Here is a 6,700-nt window from a genome sequence, read left to right as displayed (position 1 = left end):
ACAGACCTATATTTATGAAGTAATTTGTAGTCTCTAGCAATCTTTAGTCTCTCCTTGCTGGGAAGCCCAAGCCAATATTCCTCAGCAGATTTTCTGCAGACTTCATTGATCCACTCTTCATGCTGAGCAGGCACTGCTCACCTAAGTTTCAATGTGTGGTCTCAGACTGCTGAATGGGTAATGGCTGGTTTTGATCGTGTGATAAAGGACAACTCTGTAAGGAAAGGTGTTTCCCATGTGCAAGTGTTCTGGCTCCTACACAAATGCAGGACTTGCAAAAATCAACTCAAACCTCTCTTAGCATCCATATTCCAAAGCTCAGTCATTCAGGGGCTACTGTAGAGTAGACAGAAAGCTGCAGGAAGTTGAAGAATTCACTGAGTTCCCTCCCGTCATGCTCTAGTCCCGTTCTCTGCTTCTGATCAAGGAAGAAACCCAGGAGAGAAAATGGAGGCTCAGTCTCTTTCTGCTGCCTTGCTCTAGAGCTTGTTGGGAAGATTCAGCTGAATGCTGCCATGACAATAGTCATTATCAACTTTACACAGTACACTAGCAAGTTAGTTTTCTTATGGAAAACCTTACTTCACCACTTTTTATCCCTCTCACCCACGGCCTCTGCCTGAAGGCTGTGATTCTCTCTGAAACATACCCGTTTGGTTCCCTGGCCAACTGTGAAAGTTAATTAGCTGTTTTCTGCTTTTCTGTGCTTATGCCTTTCTCTGTGACAGAGTGAACAAATCTGCAGCCAGAATTCAGATGCCTAAGTGGTAACATGAGCATCACTGTGCAGCCAGCCATCCCTGCTACAGTGCTTCTCCACACATAAGCAGGTTGCCTACTGAAACATAATCTCTGTCATCTTCCTTCCTTGATCCCATCCAAACCTTTAAAAGCTGCAGAAGACCCTGCAAAACTGTTCTCCACAGTTCAGGGTAATGCAGAGCTCCCTGTGCACATCCCTGCCAATACCCAGTGTTGAGGCACTCACACTCCCAGCCTGTGTGTGCATGGGGTTTGCCCCATATTCCAGGAATGCTGCAGACAGGAAAGCTGAGGAGAAGGATAAGTGGAGAGCAGGTGAGAACAGGAAGGGACTACTAGTGTGATGTGATGGTTCTGTTCTCTACTTAGGAGGAGTATGATGCACACGTATTTACCACAGCTGCAGAATTCTGGCAAGTTCCAGTGAATTTGTGAAGTTACTGAGAAAAAACATTACTTAGCAAAGACCCAAATGGTTTTTCAAGCCTCTAAATTTGCTCAGAATCTGAATTTGATCCCTGCCAACAAAGAAAAATCTACCTGGTTTCAGTATGGGATGCCATTAATATCTGGAGAGAGTTTAATAACACCAGAACATATTAATAAACTGATCTTTAGTGATTTGTGCAGGCATATCTCTACCTGCCTTTCCATTCTAGGCAGACTCTTCCTCTGCAATTTGTGAACACATCTTGAAGAGGGCCAACAGCCCCCTTTTTCAGCAGCACTGAGCAGTCACAGTACCCAGAAGGAAAAACTACACTTGGAAAGGTTTGTATTCCAATTCCTGATTTCATAGATTATTCTGAAAGTTGTATTATCTATTTTGCCTTAGTGGCAGCTGTTTATAAGCCTTGAGGGAGAAATATTAAATATCACTTTCATAAGAAAGAGGATCTTATTTATCCAATCTGGGTTTTATTCTGTGCTTTTTATACGTCCTAAAGCATCAAACATAACTTCAGTGCTCCAGAAGTGTTCTGCCCTGTGCCTTTGAATCAGCCCACCCCGCCAGGCTTACCACGTCTGACATTTCAATAGCATTTTGTTCTTACATGATAATTGTAACAGAACATGGCCCAACTTCATCCCCTGTAAAAATGATTGACATTCCCAGTGATACTCTAGCTACTCTTCACAACATTCCTGTAGGATATGTAGTAATTCCCACGGAGCAGGTCAGAAAAGATAAGATTTAAAGCACAGAGATTCAAAATGTTTTCATATCGTGCTTTCAAGCTGACCTCAGCTTTTCAGTTTCAAAGCTGTTGCATGTGTTCTCTCCATTTTTCTCAAACACATGACTGAGAATGAAAGAGAATGTCATCACCAATTTGTTCACAGTCATGAACTTACTTGGTTAAGACTTACATTGAAAACAATCTCCCAGAGAAGAACATAGGCCATAAGGAAGCTGAAAGAAAAAAAAAGGGTTTGATCTGTGTTTTAAATGTGGGCCACTTGGATGACTGTCCTTGCTGTTCAAACACATTTGGTTTATTCTGGTTCCTGGTCCTGCCATCAGCTGAGAGAAGTAGCAGTAAGAGATGTCAGCGAGCCCCAGGCTACCCAGCAGATCAATATCTGAGTCGAGATGAGAATACAGCTCTTACCTCCTGGGACTGTGGCTGGACACAACTGCCTCTTCTGTGTTATCAGAAAAGTTCATTAAGAGCAACTCATTTATACCAGGACACACAGATTCAATTTCTTCTTTCTTTTAAGTCTTTTCTAGTTCTCTGTCACCAAGCATTGATTTAAAAATGGACATTTATCTTCCTTGGGCAGAACACTTTCAGGTATTTGCAATCCTCTGAGCTTGCTGTCTAACACTGGAAAACAATAATGGCAGTGAATTGATGCCAGTGATGGACTTTTTAATAGGCAAATATTACCACCAGATTTACCTGCTGACAGTGAAGTTGATGTTAATGGCAAATGGTATGAACTAGGAGAACTTTGGGGTCTTTTAATGCTAAAAGCCTGAAGCATGTAGGTTTTTAATTTACTAGCTCCACTTACCATCTACTTATCGGGAGCCTGAGGCTTGCAAATGGGCAAAAATGGATAAAGCAGTTAAAGAGGTGCTGAAGTATTATTAGGTGTGAAGCTCTGAGTGCAAATGCTGTGTGCAATTGCCGCACTGGCTGGGCACAGAGGCACAGGCAGTCACTGCCAGATGGTGACAATGTGCCAGTGGAGACCCACACCTACTTGAGCGTGTATTACTGGGGAATAGAGGATGGTAGCCTCAGGATTAGATGCCAGGAGAACCCGGCAGCAATCAGGAAGCCGTTTTTAATAAGACTGGGTTTATGTATATTTTACATTTTGTCACTGGCTCCTCTCAGGAAGGCAAACTCAGTGCAGACACACTGGAAATACTGCTGGGCTGCCTTCAGTTGCACCAATGCTGTGAAATTTTAGGTGGGAGGAACTGTGCTCCCCTGCTTCTGCCTGCAAACAACAGAAAAAGTCACAGTGTCTCTCACTGGGGTTTGGCACAATGTGCAATGAGGGGCAGATCCATGTGCCAGATAAAGCATGTTTTGTTGTTCTCTGGTTTTGATTTTCCGAGGAGATGTGAAAGAAAAGGGGAGATGATAGTATGTGTTTAATTTAACAGAAACTACTTGGCTTCTTACATGAAGGGCACTTTTGAAAACAGGAACATCAGTGCAGCGGGGGAGGCAACTTGACAAGAGGGGAGCACTTAAGTAATGTGATTGCTTCACAGTGAACCATGAGGTCAGGCTTATGAAGAAGTCCAAACTCTGTCAGAGCTCCTCATTTCAAACTAATGAACCCCTTGATGACAGGAGCTGGAGTTCCTTGACAAAGGGGATGCTGTTTGCAGCAAAGTGGTGATGTCAGTGTCAGTAGTAGCACCAAGAGGTTAAAGACAGCAATTTAATTCACATGGGCAAGTGTGTGTCACCTTTCTGGTCAGGAGGGTCTACACAAATTCCTCTTCTAAGTTCAAGTTCAACACTATCTTCAAACTATCAAGGTCAAACAGAGTTCAGTTCTACATGCTCACGTAGAAGTTCACCTTTTATTCACCAGAAACATCTTGTTTCATGGCTCATAAATATTAAACTAATATAAATGTAACCTCTGTGCTCTCAGGGCTGATCACGAGTGAATGAATTTAAGAACTAAAATTTCCAAGCTGTAGTCTCTTTTCCTGTTGTTAGCACTCTCTGACAGATGCTGAACAAAACCACCAGCACCTGTGGTCAGCTCAAATACAGAAAGGACTCTTGCCTTCATTCCCACCTCTCCCCACCCTGACCATGCACTTGTAGAAACTCAACAACCACAAACACTCCAGCCTGACTTTGTGAGCTTTGAAAAAACAGAACACAAATGTTTCCAATGCCCCATTCACAAAAGCCATGTCCCATATGTGTGTGGGTATGTTGGCTTCTGTGGCATTGTGGTCATATCAGCGCTGCCAGGTCCTTCTTCAGTTATTTGTTGTTGTGCCAGCACAGTCTAGAAGTCACCAGTAACAGAAATATCCAAGCGATTTTGTGCTGTAACTTCTGAGATGAAAAACTTGGCTGGGAAAAAAACAGAAGTCATAAGTCTATTTGCCTCACCTACTTACTGTGTGATTATCTGGAACAGCTTGTGAAATTATTTGGAAACCTAACGTATTTAGCAGATAGGGACCATGACTCTCTGTGAGCTCGCCAAAAGAAAACTTTAATTCACAGTCTGGATATCAGGGGAGAGCTATTCTTCAAGTGGTCTGATGTAAGGCTTTTCTGACATTTATATGGTGAAATACAGCTCTGTCTAATATTTAAAGGAAGAAAAAAGGTGTCAGAACAAGAAAATGTCTCAGGGAAGCTTCAAGGCCAATGGGCAAAATTTAAAAGTTACCCTGATCACCCTCATTTCTCCTTTGGGTCTCTGAGAAAGGTTCTTGGATTGTGCAAAGATATATATATATATATATATATATATATATATATATATATATATGTATGTAGTTGACTTTGAATCTCAAAAGATCAAATATTTCCAGATGCTCAATGCCCTCAGCTCCTGCTGTTTCTGTCTGACATTACACAGCACCTAAGAAATGGTAGATGTGCTTCTGAGTATTTCTGACACCAAGTATTCCAGCTAGAATAGCTGTGTTACTCATACTCCTCTTGCTTCCTTCTTGCCTTGCCTCTCGTGCTGAGTACCTTCCTCAGTCTTGCCTGCTCTTTGCAGAGACAGGACACAGTGACTGCTGCTGCTTCAGGTTTCAGATAGGATGCTCATCTCATGCCCAGAGAAGGCCAAAAAGATGGTCTGAGTAGATGAGCAGAGTGATAGAAAGTGAAATTAGCAATAAAAAAATGATTTAAAAGTCAATTCTGTAAATCTGCAGTGGCAAAAAAAAAAAGTCCCTGCAGGGATTGATGATGTCCTTTGCTGGAAATGGTGCCAGGGGCATTATTATGCTCTCATGCTGATGATGACAGATGTACAAACCAGAAAGTGATGGGAGTATGAGGCAGCTTTTCTCCGTCCTCCAGCCAAGCCATTGAACTTCTCCAGCTGGAAAAGACCTTGTGCTGTAGTCATGACTCACAGAGGGTGTTATCTCCTCTCAGAGAGGGCAAGTGGAGTTGAGTATCTTTCTGAAGCAGGTCAGCTGCTGTGGGTGGCACAGAAATGGGCTCAAAAGGAAAAGCAGCTGCCCCAGAAAAGGCATAGGTGAATATCTTGCTACATGAGTCACAGGTGACTCAATCTTCACACAGGGAGTAATCCTGAAGTCTATGTGGAGTGCTCAGGCTGTCAAAAGAAGATTAGAGCCTCTACTTGTGCTGTCCTGATGGCCTTTCAGCCTTCCTGGATGAGCATGGTACCAGGAGGCTGACATGGCTGGAGGGTCTATTTTTCTGATAAAGCAGAAGATGAACTCCTGTCTGCCTGTATTCATTCAAGAGCCAATGGCACTTTCTGCACAGAGAGAGCAAAGGACTCTTGCCCTGTGTGAACACGTACTGTCCCACTTCAGTTTCCATGGCATTTTGCTGCTCTTGACCCGAATAATTGTTCAGTTCTTGTACTGAATAGCAAATGGTTTCAGCTCAGACACAGTGGTATGACAAGACCTGTGACAAAACTTAACTTAGTGCTGACTTAACAAAGTACTTGTGTCTGTGAGGAGCCATTCTGGCTGTGGTTTGTATTCAAAGCCTCACAGTATGCTGAGAAAAGCTCCATTGGGCTAGCTCTGAAAATGTACTGGTATATCTGAAAGTCAGAGGTTGCAAAACACGATGATGAGATGAGCAATCCAGAGCCTAAAGCCCTGCCTTGGGCACCTGTGTGCCCAGGAAGTCCCATGCTTCTCACAGGGGCTTCCAGGCCAGCAAGTCCTGAGCATGTGGCCAATGCTAACCAGAGGAGTAACCTGGCCCAGGGATGTGCTTGTGGGGCAGTAGGATGGTACTTTCATCCTTCAGGAATGTCAGTGTTCTTTGGCCAGAATCTGCTTTGTGTTTTCCTTGAAAAACTATGAGCAGAGGTCCTGGAGGCAATGGCTAGAGCTGTTTCCCCAAGAGGCAAGAAGGCAAGATTTCATTCCCTCATTTTTCTGGAAAGAACCAAATCCACACAAATTAGGAGGTGTAGACTAGAAGTGAGATGTGGTATGTGTGGGCCTGCCTCCCTCTCAGCTGAGGTCTCCTGCCTCCCAGGGCAGTGCTGAGGGGAAGATGGGCTTTGGCCACCTGCTATTTTAAGTCCCTGTCTTCCTCTCATGACTTGGTTTGAAGAGGGAGTGATGTCAGAGGATGTGGCACCTCTCACATCAGCCATCTGGTGGGTCACAGCTAAATGTCCAGTTTCCATGACCCAGCAGTGGGCACTGGCAGCCCAGAAGGCCCGCCATGTCCTGGGCTGCATCCAAAGCAGTGTGGCCAGC

This window comes from Corvus cornix, chromosome 2 (assembly GCF_000738735.6).
Source record: "Corvus cornix cornix isolate S_Up_H32 chromosome 2, ASM73873v5, whole genome shotgun sequence".
In the NCBI taxonomy this organism is placed as follows: Eukaryota; Metazoa; Chordata; class Aves; order Passeriformes; family Corvidae; genus Corvus; species Corvus cornix.
Note: the sequence above shows the minus strand (reverse complement) of the source record.